General features: G+C 36.5%; 1 long non-coding RNA gene and 1 pseudogene across 2 annotated transcripts in view; both read left to right on the top strand.

The window, feature by feature from the left end:
• The first annotated feature begins 364 nt into the window (after positions 1 to 364).
• The window catches only part of LOC123379161, a 53,013-nt gene continuing 28,436 nt past the window's right edge, over positions 365 to 24,941 (top strand). For both annotated transcript variants that reach the window (XR_006583248.1, XR_006583249.1), the window contains exon 1: positions 365 to 889. This is a non-coding gene — a long non-coding RNA (uncharacterized LOC123379161). The remainder of the gene's footprint in view (positions 890 to 24,941) is intronic.
• On the top strand, positions 16,968 to 17,113 carry LOC111562205 (annotated as a pseudogene).

The raw sequence follows: 24,941 nt of genomic DNA, 5'->3' as shown, positions 1-24,941 counted from the left end.
TTCAAATAACATCAGCAGCAAGAGCCTAATAAATTGAAGGTTCTCTCCACTTCTTTTTCCAGTGCTTCAGAGAGTTCAAAACCTAGGGGGTGGCGGGGGGGTGGGGAGAGGATTAGTGCAACTTCTTTTGCTCTACACATTTCTGCTTTGGAGAGTTGGAGTGATTTGGATTGAAATTTTGGCCCTAAGCACCATGAAATTCCCGCCCATGATGGGAGGCCCCAGAAACATCTGGGGTCTTTGCGAAACCAGTCTCTAAATCTTCATTTCCCTGCGTGGCAAGCATACAGGTTGCACACTATGATTTAATCAGCCGCTTTTAGAAAAACACTTAGAATTCTAACATACTGGAGCCAGTTGTGGTGTTTTGAAAGTCACGGCGGGACCACACTTCCACGCTAGGACAGTACTCTGTCATGAGTTCTTTCTCTCTTCTTACAGTTCCTCTCTTTGTGCAAAGTAAACTTTGCTTCCTTCGGTCAAAAGGACATTGGATGAGCGGAGTTGAAAGCACCATTCTCCTGTCTCATGAATCACTGACCGACTTGGTTCCACATTAGGTCACCGTAGAACACAGACTGTAACAGGAACACATAAAAGCTCTAAATGGGGAGGGGAGAGACGCTGTTCTGGAATATCGTTGCCAGAGTAACATAAACCTTGTGTGTTTTCACAAGGAAATGAGTCACTTGTTTCTGTTGGCTAAAACTCTGTTTTCTTTAATTTCATATTTTAGCTGTCTAATATATGCTGAAAGAGCCCAGGGTTTCCAGTCTTCAGATGAAGATAACTTGCTAATTAAAAGCTCAACAGAGGGCTTGCGTGGTAATTAAACCAAAGGGGATAAAAGGAACACTCAAGCAACCAGGAGCACAAGGCAAAGGCAAGGGTGAGAGCCCTCAAAACTTTATCAGTCCTTCGTGAGTGGGAGCCCTGGGGCTGGGGGCAGAGGCAGGCTCTGCACATTGAGATAATTCAGAAGAACGTAACAACTAGAAGTAAAATTTACTAAACTCAGTGTGTTAAAAAAAATAGTATATTCCGACAGAGTCAGGATGTATTTGCCTTGAATTATTGGGTTATTTATTTTAATGTTTCCCTTTCATTTGGATGCTTTAACATTAAAAAGTATTAGAGCAGAAGTTGAAAATGCAAATATCAGGGTGCCTGGGTGGCTCAGTTAAGCATCTGACTCTTGATTTTGGCTCAAATCATGATCTCCTAGTTCAAGGGATCAAGCCCCACATCAGGCTCTGTGCTGAGCCTGATGCACAGAGCCTGCTTGGGATTCTCTCTCTCCCTCTCTCTGCCCCTTCCCTGATTGCTCTCTCTTTCTCTCTCAAAATAAATAAAGAAACTTAAAAAATGCAAATATCTACATGGTTAGGCTGGCTATGGGGTCACAGGGAGGGATGGGGACTGTGGCACTCAAGCAACAGTATGTGTCTATGAGCCAGATTTAGCCTGTGGGGATCTAGATTGGGACCTCTATTCTAGAGTGCCAAGAAATACATTATTCCTCACTTTCGTTGGAAGACTGGTTTTATTTCTAATATATGCATTGATAAAAATGTCAATATCCACTCAAACTTTTAAAAATTAATACAACCATGGATATTAAGCCTCTTGTGCTTGCTTTCAGGACTTACGTGCAATACCTCTTCAGGTTCCTCCTCTATTGGCGCTTTCCAAACTATGTGACTATTTGGTAGTACTCTGTCTATATTTTTCTCCCTGCTTTTCTTGACAATTCTTTAACCAAGTAGTCAGTATCCCCTGTTTCTAATGCTCTGGAGTCTCTTCCCCCACAATCCTGGAATCCTAGCCTCAACTGCCCAATTTACTGGAACTGCTAACCTCCTAAGCACCACACCTAATGGATTTTTTTCAGGCTTTATTCCCTTTAGCCTCCCTACTGTGTCAGCCATTAAACTGGGGTGACACCTTGTCTGTATTGCTCTCCTTCATCAGCTTCCCCTTCCACCAGACTTCTCTCCTAATGCTTCTGTCCTTTGATGGCTTCCATATTTGCATTATGCAAGTCTGGTGTCTCCTCCTAACTATATCTGGATATTTTTACTTGATATACAGTATACCACTCCAATACAATATTTTAAAAATCAAACTCTCTCTCTTCCTCCTCTAAAACAGCATCTTCCCTGACTTTGTTCTTTCTGTCAATGGCACTATCTTTGTCTCTGCCGGACAATCTCAAACGCTGGAGATGGTTTTGATTCTTCTCTTTCCTTCTTTTCTCCCACACATCTGACTGGTCCTGTGAAGTAATCCATTTTGGATCCATGCTTTCCTTTCCAATCCCTCAGCCAGACCCTGTCCAGAATCTGTTATCACTTCACACCTAAGTTATTGCAACAGTTCCCTAATTGGTCTCTGCCCGCAATCTCTCAGCGCCACAATCCATCCTGCCCACCGCAGCTGGATATGCTTTACTTACAACTCCAGTCTGCAGGGCTCACCCTGCTCCAAGCTTCCGGTGGTATCATGTGCCTGTAAGTTCCACATCACAGTCTCTTACGCCCTTATTTCATCTTCTCCATCTCTCACATGAAGTCCTTCCCTCTGGTCTGACCTGTGCATTGTTCCATTCCCTCCCTAAGTTCCCTCCCACTGCTGAAACAATGTATGTCATCCTAGAAAGAGTGGCCCTTCCCATTTATTCCTACTCACTATCTTGGCCCACCTCATTAACCATCTCCTTGCTGAAGCCTTTCTGGTCATACAGGCATGTCCTGACATATTTTAGCTTGTATTTATTTAACTTTTCATGTGTTTGAGTCTTGTCCTCATCAAGAATTCTTAGCATTCTAAAGGGAAGAAGTAGGTCTCTGCTTCATGCATCCTGTAGACACAGTGAGATAGCTGCAATAGGTTTTCTATAATTATTTCTTGAATAAGGATGGTAATTATCTTAATAGTGTCATCCTTAGATACTAAGTTGTACATTGAGTTGAATATTTTTTTAATTTTTTTTTAACGTTTATTTATTTTTGAGACAGAGAGAGACAGAGCATGAACGGGGGAGGGTCAGAGAGAGAGGGAGACACAGAATCTGAAACAGGCTCCAGGCTCTGAGCCGTCAGCACAGAGCCCCACGCGGGGCTTGAACTCACGAGCCGTGAGATCATGACCTGAGCCGAAGTCTGATGCTTAACCAACTGAGCCACCCAGGCGCCCCGAGTTGAATATTTTTAATACATTTTCATGAGTGTGTTTTCAAGATTTTTATAACTTCTTTTATAGACATCATTTGTTCATCTTTCATGCATGTCTGAAAGATTTAAGACCACTAATTAAATGTCTAATCAATTTGCATCATAATTAACTTCACCCAAATCCTTATTTAGCATCCACATTCTTTGTTTTCCCCTTAGATACATGTTTTTCTTCTCAGGGATTTTTTTTATCATATATTTGTGTTTATATTACAGATACTTTATGAATTCTCATTTTTATTAAGATATTATTTTATTTTTAGAATTAAAACTCAAAAAGTATAAAATGTATACAGTGTTCCATTTTTTTCAGTTTCCTCTTTTTCCCAATGGGTAACCATTTTGTTAGCATATTTGCCCTTCCAGAGAATTTTTAAGTGTGCTTAAGCCAATATGGCTTCTTTTTTCATCTACATTTCTTCACATTTCTTTTACATATTTTGGAGCACCTTGCTTTTTCCAATTTACAATGTATCTTCAATTTACAAAAGTCTTCCACGTTCTTTTCAACACCGGTCTGGTGTTCTATAGTATGACGTACTTTAATTTATTGAACCAGTTCCCCATTAATAGACATTCAGTTTATTTCCAATCATTTACTATCACACAAGGTAGAACATATTCTTGTACATAAACTTTTCACACATGTGCAAGTATATGACTAGGGTAATTTCTGAGAAATAGAGTTTCTGCGTCTAAGGCCACACATATTTGTAATTTTGACAGATACTACCAAATGGCCCATTATAACATAATGAACTATTTTATACAAATACACAAATGACGCATAACAGTGTCTGTTTCTTCAAAGGCCTATCAATAAAGTGCATTATCAAACTTCTGGGTCTTGCCAGTTTCATAGGTGAAAAATTGATTAACTTTTTAAAATCACCTTTATAGAGGTATAATTTATTCAATAAAAAAATTTTAAGCGTACAGTTTAATGAATTTTGACAACTGTATATGGCCATGTGACCACAACCACAAATGTAATGAAGAACTTTTCCATCACACAGACAAAAATTCCCTCATGCCCTTCCAGAGCCAATGTCCTAGTCCCGCCTCCACCCACTTACGATCAATAATTTGCTTTTGGTTATTATTGTTTTGTCTTTTGTAGAACTTCATATAAACTCCACAGACCATGTACTTTTTTTCTGTGTTTCTTTTCCTAAGCACAATGTTTCTGAGTATTATTCGTGCTGTGTGTACCAATCTTTCATTTGTTTTTGTTGCAGAGTAGAACATTATTGTAAGGATGACTAAAATTTGTTTATCCACTTACCAAGTGATGGACATGTTGGTTATTTCCAGTTTGGGGTTATTATTAAGAAAGCCATGAATATTTGAGTATAAGCGTTTGTGTGAAAATGTTTTAATTCTCTTGGATACCTTAGATACTCTAGAAGTGGTATTGCTGAGTTGTATGTTGTATATTTTTAACATTAAAAGAAACTCAAATTGTTTTTGAAAGTTGTACTTTTTCATTCCCACCAGCAATGTGTGAGAGTTACATTTGAATCATATCCTTCCCAATGCAAAATACTGTCAGTTTTTAACCGTAGTCATTTTAGTGGATAGGCAATGGTAATTGAGGCTTTAATCTACTTTTTCTTCATGATAATGATGTTGAACATCTTTTCATATGCTTATTTGCCATTCATATATCTATGTCTATTCAGATATTTGCCCAATGTTTATCATGTTGTTTTCTTATTATTGAGTTTAAGTATTCTTATATGTTCCAGTTAAAGTCTTTTATTAGATATGTATTTTCACAAATATTTTTTCCAGGGTATGGCTTGCCCTTCTTTCTTAAAAGAGTCTTTTGCATATCAAAATATTCCCATTCTTTATTTTAAAGAAGTCCAGTGTAACCACTTATTGGTTTATACGTTGTGCTTTTGGTTTCCTATCTAACAGATCTCTGCTAACCAAGGTCACTTCTTCTAGAAGTTATCTAGTTGAGCTTTTATATTTTTATGATCCATTTTGAGTTCATCTTTGTGTATGTTATGAGGTAACAGTTGTGTTTCATCTTAGAATCAGATATTCATTTGTTCTAATACTATTTATTGAAAAGACTATATTTCCCCTGTTGAATACCCTCAACAGTTTTGTCAAGAAGCAGATGACCATATATATGAGAGTCTGTTTCTGGATTCTATTTTGTTCCATTGCTCTATACACCAATATTACGCTACCTTAATGAGATACTTAATGAGACACTATTAAGATGCTATCTTAATGAGTTATTTGTGGTAACTCAAATTCAGATTGCATAAATCCTATAATTTGGCTCTTCTTCAAAAGCATGTTGGTTATTTTAGTTCCTTTTTATCTCTATATACATTATAGATTCACCTTGTGAGATTCATAAATATTGCTAAATTTTATTGGGATCATGCTGAAATTATATATCAATTTGGGGAAAATTGACATTTTAACAGTATTAACTCTTCTAATTCATAAAGATGGCCTTTCTCTTCATTTATTTAGATCTTTTATTTCTCTCAGCAATGTTTTATAGATTCTGTTGCACATATTTTAAATATTTTTTTTTAAACTTAATCCTAAATATTTCATTTTTGATACTTTTGTAAATGGCGTTTTCATTTTAATTTCCAATCATTGATAGCATAGAAATACATCTGATTTTTGTATATTGGCCATGTATCATAAGTTGTTGCTAAATTCACTCATTAATTTTTTAGGTAGGTAATTACGTTATCTGTAAAGAATAATATTCTTTCTTATGTGTGTGCCTTTATTTCTTTCCTAACCATATTGCACCAGTTAATATCTCTAGTACTGTGTTGGGGAAAAAATGATGAGAGTAAACATTTTTGTCTTGTTCCTAACCTGAGCAGAAATGCTTTGGTATTTTACCATTAATTGCGATGTAAGATGTAGGTTTTTGTAAATTCTCTTTATCATATTGAGGAAGTTCCTTCTTATTTGTATTGTGCTGAGAGTTTTTTCATGAATGAATGTTGAATTTTGTCGAATATTTTTTATGCATCTGTAAAGATGGTTATAGGACTCTTCTTTTTTAGTCTATTGATGTGGTAAATTCCATTGATTGACTTTCAGATGTGAAAACAACCTTGTATCCCTATGATGAATGCCACTTGGTCATGATGCATTATCTTTTTATTGTTGGATATGATTTACCAAAATTTTGTCAAAGTTTATTACCTCTGTCCATGAAGATTGGTGGTCTCTAGTTTTTTCCCTTGTCTTTCATGGGTTTGGTATTAGTGTTATGCTGGCCTCATAAAATGAGTTGAGAAGTGTTCCTTTCTGATGTGTTTTCTGGAAGAGGTTGCATAGAAATAGTGGAGGTTTTTTTTTTTTTTTAATTAAACATTTGGTTAATTAACCAGTAAACCTTTCTTGACATACAATTTTCTTTTTGGACAAGTTTTTAACTACTTACCTAATTTCTTGAGTAAATTTAGGACTATTTGTGGTATCTATTTCTCCTTAAGTGTATTTACCTAATTTGTGTCATTCATAAATTTGTTCATTTTATCTTTATATCAAATTTGATGCCATGAAGCTGTTCATAATATTCCCTTATTATCTTTTAAATACTTGTAGAATCTGGAGTAATTTCACCTCTCCCATTCTTAATATTGGTTGTATTTTATTTCTTTATTTTCTGATCAATCTAAAAGTTTATCAATATTACTAATCTTTTTAAAAACCCAACTTTTGGTTTTGTTGTTTTTCTCTGTTGTCTTCTTATTTGCTATTACAAAGATTCTGACTTTGTCTTTATTATTTCATTCCTCTTGTTCACATTAAGCTTTCTTTACTTTTCTTATTCTAGTTTTTTTAAGATTTAAGCTTGGATCATTGATTTAAGAATTTTCTCCTTTTTTAACATACTTAACGGTATAAATTTCCTTTTAATAAATATTGTTTTGGCTATGCCTGACAGATTTTATTTTGTTCTGTTTTACTTTCATTCATCTTTTTAAATTTTTTTAAATGTTTATCTTTGAGAGAGAGAGAGACAGACAGACCATGAGCAGAGGAGGGGCAAAGAAAGAGGGAGACACAGAATCTGAAGCAGACTCCAGGCTCCAAGCTATCAGCACAGAGCCTGTTATGGGGCTCAAACTCACGAACTGAGAGATCATGACCTGAGCTGAAGTCAGACTGAGCTGCCCAGGTGCCCCACTTTCATTCATCTAAAAATATTTTCTAACTTGCCATTGTGATTTCTTCTTTGAACCGTGGATTAGTTAGAAATGTGTTGACTCATTTTTTCAAATATTTAGGATTTTCAGATATCTTTTTGAGAGGGAGGTTGGGGCAGAGAGAGAGGGAGACAGAGGGAATCCCAAGCAGGCTCCATACTGTCACTGCAGAGCCCTATGTGTAGGCCTCGAACTCTCTAACCACAAGATCATGACCTAAGCAGAAATCAAGAGTCAGAAGCTTAACCAGCTGAGCCACCCAGGCACCTCTCTGTTATCAATTTCTAACTTAAATCTTTTTTGATTAGAAAACATGCTTTCTATGATTTCAATCTTATATTTACTGACACTTGTTTTATGGCCCAGATTCTGGTATCTCGATAAATGTTCTGTGTCCATTTGAAAAGAATGTATGTTTTTCTGTTCTTAGATGGAATGTTCTATATTACTTAGGTCAGGTTGGTTAACAGTATTGTTTGACTATTGTATATCATTTCTGATTTTCTGTCTACTTGCTCTATCAATTACTGAAAGAATAGTGTTAAAATTTCTGCCTGTAATTGTGGATTTATCTATTTCTCTTTTATGTTCTATCAGTTTTTGCTTCATGTATTTTGCAGCACTGTTAGTAAGTGCATGCACATTTACAATTCCTATATGCCCTTGATAAACTGACTTGTTTATTATTAAAGAAATGTTCTTCTTTCCCTGTTATTGTTCCTTGTTCTCAATTCTACTCTGTTTGATATTAACAAAGCTACTTCAACTTTTTTACTTAGTAAGTGTTTGCATGGTATTATTTTTTCATTTTTTTACTTTTAACCTGTGTTTTTAGATTTTGGGGTTCTGGATCCAATCTCACAATCTTTGCATTTTAATTGGGACATTTAGACTATTTACATTTAATGTGATTAACAATGTGGTTGAGTTTAAATATACTACTTTTCTATTTGTTTCTTTTTGTTCCATTCACTATTTCTTCCCTGCTCCCCATTTCCTACTCTTTTAGGTTAACTGAGTGTTCTCTTATGAAACCATTTTATCGTCACTATTGGCTCTTAGCTATGTATCTTTGTTTCATTACTACTGTGGTTACCTTGGGGTTCTCAATTTACATTTTTAACTTATCACTGTCTGCTTTTAAATAATATTATACCCTATGTAGGGAGAAGGGTAAGAACCCTACAACAGTTACTTCCATATTCTCCTTCTTGTCCTTGGTTATTTTTGTCATGCTTTTTACTATTACATATGCTATAACCTCCATAATACATTGTTGATATTTTTGCTTCAAACAGATAATTTGTTTTTAAAGAAATTATTAAGGTAAGAAAAATATGTCAGTTATATTACCCATATTTTTTCCATTTCTAGTGTTCATCATTCTTTGCATAGATCCAAATTTCCCTCTGGTATTATATTCTTCTCCCTGATGAATTTTTAAAAATATTTCTTGAAGTACAGACATACTGATGATAAATTCCTTCAGCTTTTATATTTCTGAATGTCTTTTTTTTTTAACTTCTCATTTTGACTGGTTAAAGAATTCTAGGTTGACAGATTTCTTTTCCTTTAGTGCTTTAAAGATGTCTGTGTACTATCATCTGGCTTGCATAACATCTGATAAGAATTCTTCTATCGTTCCTATCTTTGTTCCTCTGAGCATAATGTGTCTGTATTCTCTGCTTTTAAGACTTTTTTTCCTTTTGTTAGTGGTTTTCAGCAATCTGATTACGGTGTGCTTTGTCCTATATGTAAAATATGCCAGATTTGTTGAGTTTCTTAGATTGATGAGTTTGAAATTTTACCAAATTTAGAAAGTTCTTGATCAGTATTTCTTTAAATATTTTTTCTATCTCCACTTATGAGTGGGGACTCTAATTAAATGTATATTAGACTGTTTAAGGTTATAGGTTACTGCTGTCCAGTTATTTTTTTCGTCTTGTTTTCCTCTGTGTGCTTCATTTCAGATAGTTTCTATGGCTGTGTCTTCAAGTTCACTGATCACTTATTCCACAATTACTAATTTGATGTTAATTTCACCCAGTACATTTTTCATTTCAGATGTTGGACTGTCATTTATTTAAAAACTCTAAAATGTTCTTTATATAAATATCATTTATTTTTTGTCTCCCACTTTTCTTCTCATACTGCTTATATTTTCTTAAACACATTAAGCATATTATAATAGCTGTTTTAATATTCTTGTCTGCTAGTTTCATCATTCTGTCTGTTTGTATGGATTGTTTTTTCCCTAGTTATGGATTATATTGTCTGCGTATTTGGATGCCTGGTAGGGTTTTGGACTTAATGATTATATGGTGCTTGTTGCTGGATGTTTTATATTCCTTTAAATAATATTATGTTTTATTTTTATGCTTAAGTAATTTGAAATCAGTTGCATTATTTTAAGGCTTGCCTCTAAACTTTGTTAGAATAGGTGTAGATCAGACTTTAGTCTAGGGCCAATTTAGCCCTACTTAGGGTTCTAATCATTGCCTAAGTACTAGGTCTTTCCACTCTGGCTGACATAAACACAAACTATTTCCAACCTTATGTGAGGTCCTTGAATTTGACTACTTACTGACCTTGAGTGGTTTTTAACCCAGCTGCAGGTAGTTTCTTCTCATGCATGTATACATTAGTAATCACCAAAAGACTCAAGAGACCCTGCTGCAGATATCCACTTCTCTCTGAGACAGTTCCTCCTTTCCAGTATCTGCACCATGATTTCTAGCCTTTGTCTTCCCTGGATTCTAATCTTTGTCCTCTTCTCAGCCAGAGAGTCTATTCTGCTGGGTTCCCTCTTTCTGCACCAAAGCCTAGAAACTGTCCAGGCACAGCAAGCTAGAGCAATTACAGTAGTTTCATTTTATTTGTGGAGACTACATTTCAAGACAAATCAGTGGATGCTTGAACCACAGATAGCATCAAACCATATATATATATTTTTTTCTATACACACATACCTATGATAATGTTTAATTTCTAAATTAGGCACAGTAAGAGATTAACAAAGAACTCATAATAAAATAGAACAATTGTAGCAATGCATAATAAAAGTTACGTGAATGTAGTCTCTTTCTCTCTTTCAAAATACCTCATTATATTGTACTCACCTTCCTCTTCTTGTGATAATGTGAGATGATAAAATGCCTATGTGATGAGATGAAGTGAAGTGAATGACGCAGGCACTGTGATGCAGCGTTAGGCTACTAACAAACACAGTTGACCGTGGTAACTAAAACTACAGAAAGCAAAACCACAGATAAGGAGAGACTGCTATATAGTTCTTTCTTTTTTGTTGTTTGTTCGCTGTTGGTTTTTTGTTTTTTTGTTTTTGTTTATTTTTTTCAGGGATCACAGACCTGGACTGCTTGTTGCCTAATGTCTGAAAACTCTCATGTATTTTGTCTAGTTTTCTATTTTATTAAGGCAGAAGATTAAATCTGATTCCTCTCACTCTGTCTTGATAAGAATCAGAACTTCCTATCAGTTTAATATGAATTTCTCTTACTATGAGTGAGGTTGAGTATCTCTTCATGTGTTTAACAAGAGGCTTTTGTGTTTCTGTCTCTGGGAATGTATTTATATCCTTCATCCATTTTTATTGTGTTGTTGGTTCTTTCATCATTTTCAATAACACCATTTAATGCTAGAATTCTGCTTCACTGATTCTCACAGTTCTAAAAATAGTTTTTTTTTTATCCATTGATATTTCAATAGCTCTTCCTAAAATAATTTGCAATGCTGCTCTGCTGGTCTTAAAAACTATTTCTTCCATTTTTATATTTGCCTATTTCTATACTTCCAGTGCAAACATCAATTAAATGAACTTTTTAAAAAAGTATTTAAGACCCACATACAACTATTCTAGAGTAAAGAAGGAGAAAACTAAGCAAAAGACACATTTTATGACCTTAAAGAGCTTTTTATATTGATGGAAAAGGAAAAAAATACATAAATATTTAAGGTTAGGAGAGGAGACACAAAGCCTAAATTATAAAATGGGCTGAGTCATGGAATTCTTTTGGAAAAGATTCATCTTGAGCAAAATTGTGAACCAAGTTTAGAATCTAAATATGTTGGAGAAAGCAGGCAAGGTGGGATTTTCAAGATTAACTGAAAAACACAGAATGAGAAAGAAGAGTAGAATAGTGAGGAAACAAGCCAGAGGGGTGGGCTCTGTGGGGCTGCAGCCTCCACTCAGGCCCTGCTTTATATTCTGTCCATTGGAAGAAAGTGATGTTCTTGTCAAGCAAAAGTTTAAAGTCACAGAGGCCTGGGGAAGCTGGTCTCAGAGACTTTGAGGGAAACACAGTGCTGCCTCATAAAGAGATGAGAACTAGATTCCCTAATGAACAATGCATTCATGTTTTCATGGAGACCATTGCAGTTTTAGAGTCATCTATGTAAGTTCATTACTGTCATGTTTTACTGAAAGAACATAAGGAATCAGTAATGTGTTTAATTGCTATTGCACATTTATATAAAATTCTGGTCATTCTTACTACTGATCATTAGGCTTCCCACCATAGAGGGATTGATCAATTTATATTTCCCAACCTCGGACTTGTTAGCATTCCTCTGACCACCTGGCCAGATGGAACCAGAGCCTTCTCCTAAGGCATACCCTGTAAGACTTAGGGAGGGCAGTTCTTACAAGTCAGACTAAAGGCCCATGTGCAGATCCTCCATTGCATATGTACCAGATGACTCTTAATCCCATTTTCAGAACTCTGTGGCTCACCTTGTGGACCCTGTGTGGCTACTCAATGAGGCCACTGTCTCCTTTGTTATTCTGGTCTTAATTTCTTCACAAACTCTACTGTTGGAACACACCTACTTTTTCCCAATGCCTTAAGCTTCTGAAACCTTATCAGAGAAAGAAAACATTGCTTCTTGAGATGCATCATTCACTTATGACTTGACTAAAGGCCCTGAGTTTTTGCATAGTAGAAAATTTGGGGTCAATCCAATGGATAAATATGTGTCTGATCAAAAGGGCAATAAAAGGGAAATATACCAATGGCCAAATAGAAATATTCAAGAGAACTTCCAAACTGAAAAGGGAAATTAAAGAATGAAAAGTAAATTGATCACTTGCAAAAATAAATAGAAATAAAGGCATAGCGAATTAAGATGTAAATATTAATTCAGCCAGATTGGATAAAACCAAGTATATCCATCGTAACCTTGAATGTGACCAGATAGAATATTCCTATTTAAAAACAAGTACTGTTACTTTAGTATTAAAGAAAAAAATTTTAAGCCTGAGCTACATATTATTTATAAGAAAACCACGTTCAACAGTGGATGTTTTTTAAGGCTAAACACAAAAGGGAGAGCAAACTAATACTAGGTAATCACAAAAATAAATAGCAGAGGAAACATTAATATTACATAAACTAAGTTTAAGGTTCCAAGTGTGAAACGGGAAAAAGAGAAAATATGATGAGTCACAAGTTATAAAAGTCATATTTTTCAAAAAAAGATAACATTCATAGATCTATATGCACAAAACAGCATATAAACAAGAAAAATCTTTAGAAATGCAAATATATCCAAGATATTGTGAGAGATTTAAAAATATCTCGTCAGAAGTAGGCTAAAAAGTATGAATAATACAAAATAAGTAAGAAAAAAAGATAAAATGATACAATAAGCAACTCATAATAATGTAAGGAGAGATGCTTCAAATAGACAATATTATTTTTCTTCCTACATGCCCATGACGTATTTACAAAATCAGTTGTGTAGTGGCCACAAAAAGATGTCATTAGCAAAAAACTTTAAAGTAGAGACTTTAAGGGGTGCCTGGGTGGCTCAGTTGGTTGAGTGTTCAATTTTTTGTCTCAGGTCAGGTCTTGATCTCAGTATCATGAGTTTGGGCCCCACACTGGGCTCCACACTGGGTGTGAAGCTTACTAAAAAAAGAAGAAAGAAGAAAGAAAGAAAAAAAAAAAAGAAAGAAAGAAAGAGAAAGAAAGAAAGAAAAAGAAAGAGACTTTACAGGCCACATTCTATAGTCATAATCCAAAAAAAATAGAATAAATAATAAAAAAAATACCCAAGCAATTCTACCTACTTGGAAATTAAAACCCATACTCCTAAATAACTGTTAGAAATGAAAGTGGCTACTAAAATGGAATGATGTAGAAGAGACCCACATGTACATGTACATGGCCCTCTGTGAGGAGACAAGAAGCCATCTTTCATTTCTGTTACTTTAGTGTTTAGCAAGTAAGTTACACTTACTCCTATATGCTGCTATGTGTCCAGGATTGATATTTATAGGTTTGTTTATTTACATAACTGATGTGTTCTTTCAAAAGTAAATCAGTAATTCAAGAACAAGTTAAATTGCTCTTCTTTTAAACATATAGAGTATGTGGTTAGTTTTGGTATTTTCACTTGATCTTAGCGAAAAGGCTGAGAAGCGATAGTTTTGGTATTTTCAAATGTGTGGCTTAATACAGTTTTACACATTGTTAGTCACATATATTCACATTAGTTAATAATGCAAAACTCTTAGGATAGGACACACAGATTTGTGTGTCACAAATCCCATGTTAACTATCAGTATTTTATTACATGAGTTCCTACCTGCTTAGTTTCATAGAAAACCCTGCATCCTCCTCCCCCTGCAGGTCCGCAGGTTTCTTCCCTTAATGTGCTCAAAATTTCCCATAGTTCACCTCCTCTACATAGAGACAGTTCCCATTACTCTCAATGGGTTCCTGGGGCCAGAACTTGAACACCTTCCCTAAAGCTGAAAATATAATTTAGAACATAGTTAAAGCTTCGTTAGGGGCACCTGAGTGGCTCAGTCAGTTAAGCATCCGACTTCGGCTCAGGTCATGATCTCATGGTCCGTGAGTTCAAACCCCTTATCCGACTCTGTGCAGCTGGAAGCCTGGAGCCTGCTTTGGATTCTTTGTCTCCCTCTTTCTCTGTCCCTCTCCTGCTCATGCTGTCTCTCTGTCTCTCTGTCTCTCTGTCTCTCTCTCTCTCAAAAACAAACATTAAAAAAAAAAAGCTGTGTTAGAGAAGCTAATGCTTTCTGTGTAGCACTTGACTCAGATTCCATCTTGCCAAATGTGCCTGCCTCCTTCCCTACTCTTCTCCAAAAAAATAATACATAGCTGGCCCTTCTTTCCAGCTTTCTGGTGAATTGTCAGGAAGTGGAAATTCATGGCCCTCTATTCCTCAGCAGGTTCAGATACTTGCTCTAGAGTCTTTATCCTGCGGGCCTCATGGAAGTTACATTCTAATAGGGGAGACAGGAAATAAACAAGTAAACCAATACTAATGTAAAAACAGGTAGTGGTAAAGTGCTATGGAAAACATAAAGCAAGATATATCAGTCAGAATCCAAGCAGGAAAGCAGTAGTCCAATAAACAATGGTCTAGGTTTAATATGGAGAATTAATTATGATGATGTTAGAAATGCTTTAAGAGCAAACAGGTGACAATGAGATAACCCAGAGATTTGCAGTTGACCTTTGGACTGAAGAATAAGGAAAACAAGCCCAAAAGCCAAGCCACTTTGCAAATGCTGGGACCATGGCAAAGATGCAGTGATTTCTGGAGATACTACCCAAAAATAGAGAAAAGGGAAGAAATCTCCAAAATTCTCTCCCTGCTTCTTTCCTTTTCTTCTCCCCCCCAAAATAAATATCTCTCACTGACCAAACTTAACTAGAAGTCAATTGGCAAAGGAGGCTGGGAGATGTAACTTGTAAGGATCAATCTTACAGCATGGAGAGAGCAAAGGTGGGGAATGGGTGTCCGATGAAACAGACAAAACATATGCAGATGTGGGAAACTACACCAGGCAAGGTGAAGAGCAAATGAAAAGATCCTGAAGAGACTAGCTCGGCATGGTCAAGGAGCAGTGAGGAGGCTGGTGTGGGGAGTGCAGAGCAAGCAAAGGATAAACCAGCAGCAGAGGAAGTCAGAGAGAGAGAGAGTGGAGGCCAGAGCATGCAGGGCCTTCTAGGCTATGGTCAGGAACTTAGGGGTAGTGCTAAGCATGATGGGAAACCATGGAAATGTTTGAGTACTAGAGTAATGCGAGCTGATCAACGTATTTGAAAGATTTCATTCACCTTGCAAACATAAGTAACCTCAGGTGCTGGGTATGCATATGTTCCCACAAATCTCTGCTATGTTTCAGCCCCCTGTCCTGCCCCTCTGGTGCAGAGTGTCCCATAGGACCCATCTGGGACTTGCCAATTTTGGTACCAAACAGTTACAGTACTGTCCTCTCTGGAGCAGCCCTACCAGCTTTGTGTTTTCAAACCATTCAGGTCGAAGCAGGTTTGAGGGGACAGTGCCTGAACTGTCTGAGTTGTATTGGTGCTAGAGCTGTCTGCTAGTTGGAATGGTCAACTGAAGAACATAGCCCTTGGAGGTGGAGGTGAGATGGTTTTCTTCTATATAGGAATTCCAACTTCGAGGATTCACTCAGTGCTTGACAGGAGGCTAATTAGAGTAAAAGTGGGAAGAAGTTACATGTGTCACAGAATGTTATTATCCTCATGCTTTACCTTCAACATTTAGCACTATAAAAACCATTCCTACCACCATACAAAACAAGCAGCGGGTCAGCTTTGACCCATGGGCCTTAGGTTGCAAAACCCACTGCTCTGGAGTAAAGTCCCCTGTTGACAAATCCTCCCAGCAGCACCCTGAACATAAATGGAAAGCCAGAAATCACTAGACAGTCGAGGAAAATCTCTAATGGGAGAATCAGAAACCAAAATATGGAAATAGCAAAAAAAGAAGAACAAACAGGGAATAAAACCAATGCAGGGAGCAAGAAGAAACCCACACCATGGCCCATTGGTCCTAAAAGGGACTCAAGAAATAGAATAGAGGGGAAGTCACATGGAAAAGATCCAGAAACACAATGGCATTGGATTACTCAATATTAATACTAGAAGCTAGAAAATAATGGAGTAATTCAAATTTTGGAGCGCAAATGATTTCCAACCTAGAATTAATTCTCTCAATCAAGTATGAGAACAGAACAAAATCCCTTCAATCAGTGGGTCTAAGAGACAGGGAATCCAATACAAAAGAGAAGTAATGGAAATCCTCAGAATAATGGCAAAATAACTCCCCTGGCCTCTGTGTAGCAGCCCTTGAGAGCCACCAGACTGTATTGGAACATGGCCATGTGTCAGTACTGGAGCTCCCAGTTTTTGTGGAGAATCAGGGATGGATTAGTGATACATATATAGATAACTAAGCAAACAAAAACCAGGCAATTATTAACAGAGGAAACAAGTCAAACAGGAAAAGAAATACAATAATAGTCTACCATATGACTCAGCTGTGATTAAAAATTATTCTCAGAGCAAGACAAACCCTGAATTTTGATCTAACTCACAAGTATGACATTCTATTAGGAAGGTGGGGTAGGGCTGAGAAGAGAGAAAGAGGTGTTTAGGAGAGCATAAATTCTCATCATTTCATAGTAAACAGTAAGTCAAAAGGTAATATCTAAAACAGAAAAATCATCGTTTCTTGGCCTTTTGGCTAAGATCAAGTGTAGTATCTGTTCTTAGCAGTTTAAAACAGAAAGACAATGGGGAGCCTGGGTGGCTCAGTCAGTTAAACGTCCGACTGAGGTCATGATCTCACAGCTCGTGAGTTCAAGCCCTCTTATTGCCCTCTGGACTGACCGTGCAGAGCCTGCTTGGGATTCTCTCTCCTTCTCTCTCTCTCTCTCTCTCTCTCTCTCTCTCTCCCCCTCCCCTGCTCACTCTCTCTCTGAAAAATAAAAAAATAAATAAATAAACATTTTAAAAAATAGAAAAGTCAGGTGAGAACACTATAAACATGTAATTTAGAAATATAATATAAATGCTAAACAACTAAAAAGGGGTACCAGTGATTACTGCTGGGGACTGAGAATGGAGGAGGAAAGGGACAGCTCTTTGTTATTTCTGGGTAGTTATTATAAGAATTGCTCAATTCTTTGTGATAATTCTCTGCACATGCACACTCACTCTGCACATGTGCAACATGGATGAAAATTCACACGCAGATCATGTTGGTTGCCCTATACAGAACTGATTGGAAGGGGTAAGTGCGAAAGCAGAACCAGTGAGGGGTTCTGTGTAAGCAGAAGATGGTAGCAATGGAGACAAGAGTTGACAGATTCAAAGGCACTTTGGGGGTTGACACAGCCACATTTGGTAACGCGTTCACTACAAAGGCAAAAGAAACAGAGCTGTCGAAGACAATTCCCAGGTTTCTGGCACGAGCAACACATGGAGATACCGTTTAATGAAATGTGAAATGTGTTCAAGTTGAGGATCATAGGAAACTTTCAGCTCGAATGTGGGAAAATAACTCCCAAGACTGAATTTTAATGGTGACCAGCTTCTCTGATTTTCATAGGATTTTTTTTTCCCCGTGTATGCATCTAATTCTGGAAAACTCCTGTGAGATTAAATTTCCCAAGTAGCAAGTTGAGTCACTTTGCCATTACTCCAAGACAAATCTATAAGTGGTATACTCTAAGGTTGTCGCTGTACCACCTACACAATGCTGTCAACCTGCCTTGCGCTTTCTACCAGCCCCTTATTTACAAACGAAAAGGTACAATCCATAATGAGTGGCACTGATTTGCTAAAAATATATTAATCTTGTTACTGAGCAAGTTATTGCTGTTTTCATTTGACTTAGCAAATTATTTTATAATAAACCTACCACTAAAGACGAATGAACTGAACGGAAACATTTAAAAATACTCCCCAAAGTATTCACGTAGAGGAGAGCAGTACCTGTGGCAATACCCATCTTAAGCTCCCCAGAAATAGTTTTTGGGAGCATTTTGCAGTAGAGACCCTCACTCCACCACTCAAATCCTCAGGTGTAGTAACACCTGAATCACATCAGATGGTAACCAGATGGTGAGTATCTGAGGACCAGTGAAGAACACAGATTTAGGTAAAAATAGGAAAGAAAACCAAAGGAAAGAAGCTAGTTAGCCAGAAATCCTATGCAGAAAAACAGCCTTATGAGAAGAGAACAGCAAAGCAATTCAGAACAATCAAGCTGACGTCTTCCCAAAGCTAACATATCCCTCCAAATGCAAGTGACATCACCCTTGACCAGGAGTTGAGAGAAAAGAAGGTGGCACTGAGGTCAGGGTTGATTTTTTTTTTTTCAGACTTGACTTTGTTTGGCCAGCATGAGGGCTATGAAACTACTCTGGCCCCCACATGAAGGAACACAGAGCCAATCCGCGAGCTGCATGGACAACATGTGTCAGCAGCTTAACAGGTATCGGCCTGCCATGGTTTTTATTACTTCTTACACAAACAATTCTAAATACCGCAACTTCTAGAGAAGTGATAAGGTCCAGCAGGTTAGGTCAGTAAGCATTCCTTTCCTGCTTTCCTGGAAGCCTTTTACACCAGCACTTGGCCTTTTTGCATCAAGTACTTAACAAAGACTCTTGTCCTACAATTAGCTAGACGGTGTCTTTCTGTTAGGCGCTTCTCTGTATGTATATTTTTATCTGAACTGAATTATCCAGTGAATTTTAGCAGTTGGATAGACTTTGTGTTATGGCTTTCTAAATCTACCAGATCAACTGTGTTTGTTCTAAATTTACTAGATGCATCTAGTTAAGCAATTCACCTGATCTTGTCTTGTTTTGTTATTGTATTGGTGCTTTATTGTTCCTGATTGGCATATCTTAGCCAAGAGTGGGAAAAGGAGTGTGATAGGCCCACCTTACTACACACACACACACACACACACACTCACATACACACCTACAATACTTGCTGAATGAAGTAGGTGAGAGTCTTATATTGGAGCAGGTATTTTAAAGACAGCCTTCCACTGAAAATGAGTCATTTTTATTAGCAGTCAAACAACATAAGTAATTTAGAATACTTTGATGATTAATTTCAGAAGTGCCAATAGTGTTAAATTAAGAGGACTAGATAGTGTCATTTGAGGTCTAAATAGGTACTCAAAGGCCCAGGATAACACAGGACACATGTAAGCTTATTCTGCTACAGGATATTTGGGAATGCCCTTGTCCTGGTAAGTGACGAACTTTTCTGTCACTTAGAAACAGATTCAGTTTCTCCTTTTATCAAATGGCAAGAAATCTTCCTACCAGTCTAATGGGACCTTAGTAAAGGCTTATGTCCAAGAAGTTAATGAATCTCTTTTAAATGCCAATTGTGGATATCAAAATAAAAAGGTAAGTGTAACCTATTGAACTAATTCTGCTAAAGCAAAGGTTATGCAGGTGATAGAAGACAGTATCCCAAAACACTAAATATATGTGTTAATTTGGACTATACTTATATTAGTAATCATTGCTCAAATTATTAAATTAATTTCATCTTTTAGATTAGTGCTTCCCTCAGTTTGGCCAAAATCACCCAGGGACTTTTAAGAACCACAGATTCCCTTATCTTACTCCAGATGGAAATGTCCAAGATTGAAATCTGGGCATGTACTGTTAAAAAGAGCCTCAATGATTCTGAGCCAGGTTTGGAATCACTGATTTAAGAAAGCCAAGATAACTGGCTCTTAATTTGTTGTGTCTGGTTACTTTGCTTGCCTTAAAAATCAATATGCCTGTCATGGGGTGATCAGCAACATATATGGTCGAGTCAGTCAATTATTCATGCAAAAATTTCCTAAAATGGAATCTTGGAGAGACCTATTAATAGTTTTTCAACACTGAAACATTGCATTAAAGACTATTCTTTTGATCTCTTTGCTCAGCCCCAATCTGCTAAACTTAATTTATTGTCAAAGCATAAGGAGTCTGAGCAAATAGTTAAAAAATCCATTGACTAATTTAATGTTGCCTTGTTAATAAATGTGTGAGTGAATAATAGTTTGGTAGATTACTTTATAGACATTTCTTACTTATATTTTCCATGCTTTCGCTCCCCAGTCTACCTATAACAGGCTCTCCTCCATTGTTTGTTGTTTCATTGCCTGGGGGAAGGGAAGGAGAGGGGTAAAAACAGAGGAAGGCCTCTCCCTGAGGTTTTCCAAAATTCTAATCCCTTAGGAGAATTTATAAGACTTGAGAAAGGGTAAAAGGGACACGGGTTTTGAAAGAAGAAACAGAATAGTCTGGAAAAGCAGGCAGAAGAAAGGAGCTTTCTGCCAAAATAGTCAACTTTCTCCCAGGGCTAGGAGACAAAATGGGGAAGACTTACTCCTCCTGCATAGTACCCCAGGGTGTGTCAGAGCCTTAACCATGGTCACTTGATACATCAGGCAAAGAATTCAGAGGTTCCTGACTCCTAAAAAGTACCTGAGTCCCAAGCATGGTATTCAAACAACAAAAACTACCAGGCCGGAAGAGTCAGGTAAACAGGGACAGTGGCCTGCTCACATTTATGTGTCCAAAAGACCAGAGACCAGATGCTCTGCCACCCCACCATGACACCTTGCCTGGTATAAGGCCTTGTGTTCATTTCCTAACAAATTACCACATACCAGGTGACTTAGAACAACAGACAGTTATTGTCTCACAATTCTAAAGCCTAGAAGTCTAAAACCAAGATGTCAACAGGGCCATGCTGCCTCTGAAAGCTATAGGGAAGAATCATTCCCTGCCTCTTGCAGCTTCTGGAGGTATTGGCAATCCTTGATGACTTATAGATGCATCATTCCAGTCTCTGTCCCCATCATCTCATGGCAGTCTTCTCCCAGCACGTTTCTCTTCTCTTCTTATAAGAACACCAGTTATATTGGACTAAGGGCCCATATGACTCCAGTATAACCTCATCTTAACTAATTATACCTACAATGGCCCTATTTCCAAGTAAGGTAACATTCTGAGGTACTGCAGGTTAAAACTTCAGCGTATCTTTTGGGGCCAAACAATTCAATCCATAACAAGCCTCAATATCTCAGCCTAACCCCAGAGTAAAAAGGAACACCAAGAATTCTTGAGGTGAGATGCTCTTCAATATCTCCCTGATATTATGATATCAGGATTTGGGTACCGAATTAAGCCCATTTTACTAAGAGTAAAAATATATCTTGTACACTTGAGTTTGTAGACTAAACACTGTGTGCACTACGATTTTCATTCAAAGGTTTAGTATGTATAGGAAGTGTTTCATATCTTAACAATCTGTTCTGTACAAGAGATCTGGGAATTCTCTGCAAGAGTTCCCTAACTCCTCCCTCAGTGTTTTATACAGTGTAAGTACCTATCAAATATGAAATAAATGAATAAACATATCACAGAATTCCAACAGAAACCTTTCTCTTTATTGGATATTTATACAACCTGATATTTTTCTTTGAAGATATCAAACTACTTAAAATAAAGTCAGTTTCTACCTTGATTTCTGAACCTGATGTTACTTTTTTTTTTAATTTTTTTTAAACGTTTATTTATTTTTGAGACAGAGAGAGACAGAGCATGAACGGGGGAGGGTCAGAGAGAGGGAGACACAGAATCTGAAACAGGCTCCAGGCTCTGAGCTGTCAGCACAGAGCCCGACGCAGGGCTCGAACTCACAGCCCGTGAGATCATGACCTGAGCCGAAGTCGGACGCTTAACCGACCAAGCCACACAGGCGCCCCTGAACCTGATGTTACTTTAAAAAACATTTAAGTTTTAAAAAAATTGGTTTCATTTAGGATCTTCTTTATAACTTTCATGGTTACTTTTCTCATAGTTTATTTCATTTTTTTTCTCCTTCAAAAAGTAGATCACTGGGGAATTACAATCCTTCTAAAAATTCTAAATGCAGGTACAACATTTAAAGCTCATTTGATTAAAATCATTCCTTAGAACAGTGGCTTTTTGAAAAGGTTAATTTTCTTCTAATGTAGTCAGATTTTTAAATCAGAATGCTAGTGCTTCAGTAGCTATATTTATTTCAGAAATGTCAACCAAAAATTCAGACTGTAATAACCAACTAGGAAAATAATAGTTACAGAACCCATGTCACTCTTGAATTATAGCAAAAAGAAGACCTGATATATAATATAGAAACATTTTAAAAGATAGGAATTTGATTTAACTGACATAACATATTTAGTGACCTTGTTTCATGGATAAAAATAGGCAAACTTTCCCCTGTGTCCTTCTCATCTTTTTGAGGAAGAAACATAAGGATAAAGTCAGATGTTTGCATTGTTGGGTTTGAGCTCCCCTACAGAGGGCATTTAAAGCTTTTTCATAGCCCCTGAATTCAGAATAAAAGACTTATTTAAAAAAAAAAATACTGTGTGTGTGTGTTCAGAAAAAAAAAAATGTTTGAGTTAACATCAATCCAAGAGACACAAACCCCCTGATCTCTTGCCATGAAGGAGTAATCACTTTTGATGTTACTGTAAAAGATTTCCAGCTGTTCAAAAACAATTCAAGGCCATTAAACTAGTTTAAAAAATTAAATCCTTGTTTTTGAAGTCATAAACATAGATGGAAACTATAGCCTGCAAATAGATGTGAGTTTAATTTTTGGTATCTGCTCAATCATACCCATCTCCCACATGTTTTAGTATCATTGTGTTAGGACTTGAAATACTTTAGAATCACGGAAAGGTACATTTGAGAAGTCATTTATTCATTTGTATTTCTTCAAACTGAAGTCTTCTTAAACGATCCTTAAATATTCAAGTGGGGAGGCTTCCTAAATTGTTGTGTATGTGAATTTTCTTTTAAGAATGCAGCACTTTGGAGGAACCATGAAAACATAGTTACAAGTCTTAACAAATTTTTTGTCTCCCAATGTCGACTGGACAAAGAGATAGGAGAGGAAACCGCACAATCTGACCTGTTCTTGACAGAACACCAGAAGGAATGCTAATGCCTCAACTTTGACCTAATTCTGTTCAGCTTAAAGAAATGAAAAGAATTAAAAGAGAAAAACAGTGCTGTCAGGAAAAAAAACAAAAAACAAAAAAACCCTGTGGTGCTAAATCAGAGCAGAGTTCCACAAGAACCCAACTATTACATTGGTTTGATGATCAAGGCCATCCCCTTCAGCAAAGTAAAGAGACTCTAGAACCAAGCTAAAAACTGTTTTGCCTCAATCTTGCTTTGGTTATGACTATGAACTTGATTAAATGCCTGAGGTACAAACCACAAAACCCCAACGAAGGTCTGATATAAAGGAGATAGTTGTGGCAAGTATACAATTCCCACTGTGAAGAGAAATTAAGAATAATCTATATTTAGAATAATTTTTATCTAAATCTTCTTCAAACTTTTTTGAAATAAAATCTTTGTTGGGGGGAACGGTCAGATAAAATTTTTGAAAGTAGAACTGTGAGGGCAAATTTGAAAATAGACTTAGCATTAGCCATCCATCTATTTAATAAATAGGTTAGATATTAACAGCAGCCAAATACTAGGCTAGGTGTTGAACATACAAAGGTGAAATCTGTCTTCAAAAAACTTGATGTTTAGTTGAATTTGACAATAAAAAGGAATGAGATACTGATACCCACAGCAACATGGATAAACATTGGAAACACTGTACTAATGAAAGAAACCAATCATAAAAGACCACAAATTGTATGATTCCATTTATACGAAATGTCCAAATAGACAAATATACACAGTTAGAAATTAGATTAGTGATTACAAGGACAGGATGGAATGGGAAATGGGGAATTTCTGCTAATGGATAGAGGGTTTTGTCTAGAGGTTATAGTGTACATTGTAGTGATGTACATAGAACTCTGTGCTTACACTACAAAAAGTGAGGTGTATACTTAATAGGTGAATTATATAGTACTTAAATTATATTTCAATAAATATGTTTATAAACATCAGTAGAGATAGACACATTCTTAAAATGGTATGAGTGGCACTATTTGTTCTAAGCTACAAGTAATGAAAAAAAGAATAGGATACATTGAGAAAGGGGCAATTAATTTCAAACATGTGAGATTGATAGTCACTGAATAATCAATGCATGGTCATATCAGGATGCTTCTTTGTGAATAACTCAAAAATAAACTTCACACAACGATATAATTTAGAGTTTCAGAACAAATATGTAGTGTTTCAGAACTAATAGGACACTAAAGATTTCCAAGTAAGGATAGAAAATTGAACCCATAAAATTATATCCAAGCATCACAAAAAGCTAAATATGTTTTAAAAGATTAAAAAGTCACAAAGTAAAAAAAGGACAAGAAATGATAACAATGGAGGAGTGATGTCAGCACAATTTTGGATTTACCAGCAGCAACATTGAAAGATGAAGACAATGGAGATCAATGCTTTCAAAATTCTGTGAAATGATGATTTCTAAAGTTCTATACCCAGCCACACTAACACTCAAGTTTGAAGTTTAGGAAAAGATGTGTCATAAACCCTTCCTCAGGAAGCTAGGATGAAGGATGGCCTCAAAAAAAAAAAAAGAAAAAAAAAAAAAAAAGAAAAAACAATAAAGAGGAAGACATGAGATGCAACTCAAGAGAAATATTAGGAGATTTCCCATTATAATATTCAGGAAGCTAAGAG

This window comes from Felis catus, chromosome C1 (genome assembly GCF_018350175.1).
Source record: "Felis catus isolate Fca126 chromosome C1, F.catus_Fca126_mat1.0, whole genome shotgun sequence".
NCBI lineage: Eukaryota > Metazoa > Chordata > Mammalia > Carnivora > Felidae > Felis > Felis catus.
This window is presented reverse-complemented; position numbering and strand designations above follow the sequence as displayed.